Consider the following 1100-nt stretch of genomic DNA (forward strand, 5'->3'; position numbering starts at 1 on the left):
CCTTCTACAACTTTAAGAGTAATAGGCGGGAGTTTCGCAATACATATTTAACACGAAAAGCTATGCATATTTCTGAATATAAACTTAATTTAAACAAACGTCGATGTTTAAATAAATATATAATAACATATCCGTCACAGCGCTTAACTACAAACAAACAAGCAATTTAATATTTATGATTTGCTTTGTACAAATAAATCCAGTTACAGAAATTAACCAGGCGGTGTTAAACGGTGGTCAAGAGGCAGATGAAATAAATTGCATTCAGAACGTTTTATTGACTACTACAAAGTCCCTTGACACTTTTGCTGGCGATTATCAACGGAGCCCATTGGCTTATTTATGACTGCTTATACTCGTATGGACACTTTTCGCAGGCTAGTCGAAAGAGTGAAAGCTTAAATTCATAAGCAATTAATCATCTTATAGCTAAAGTATAAAACAGACATGTATTACTTAACATAGTTTATGTGTACCTCTTGATCTATTAATATATATAAGGCACTGGACCAAACTGTATCCATGTTAGTGGAAATTGCAGTTAATGCAAAAACTTTAGCTTCCCATGTTCGTAGTAAAACAAAATAGTTCAAAATGTGCTTTATTCAATTGAGCTTAACACGTCTGTCTGAGAAACATTAATTTAGTATCCCATACGCAGGGATACCCACACACTAAATTACGCAATATTGGTAATACGAAATTGTTGTGAAGTTTACATCCCCATAAAACTGTGTAACCTGAAAACGACACCAGTTCGATAAACAAAACCAAAACCATTATTTCAGAAACAAAGATGATACAGTTGACGGAAAAGTAGAATAAAATTAAGGTCCCGGAAGATGTAAACGCTGTTTTGAAATTGAATATTAAAAATTATTTTATTCACAATCATCCAGGTATACGTAGAAGGATGAAGGATACGTCGCTGGACTATATTACAACTGGGTTTGGACTAGCTACCTACGTAACGATCGGCATGGCCAGGTAGTTAGGGCGCTCGACTCACAATCTACGGGTCGCGGGTTCGAATCCCCGTCACACGAAATATGCTCGCCCTTTCAGCCGTAGGGGCGTTATAATGTTACGGTCAATTCCAC

This window comes from Limulus polyphemus, unplaced genomic scaffold (genome assembly GCF_000517525.1).
Source record: "Limulus polyphemus unplaced genomic scaffold, Limulus_polyphemus-2.1.2 Scaffold4117, whole genome shotgun sequence".
Taxonomy (NCBI): Eukaryota; Metazoa; Arthropoda; class Merostomata; order Xiphosura; family Limulidae; genus Limulus; species Limulus polyphemus.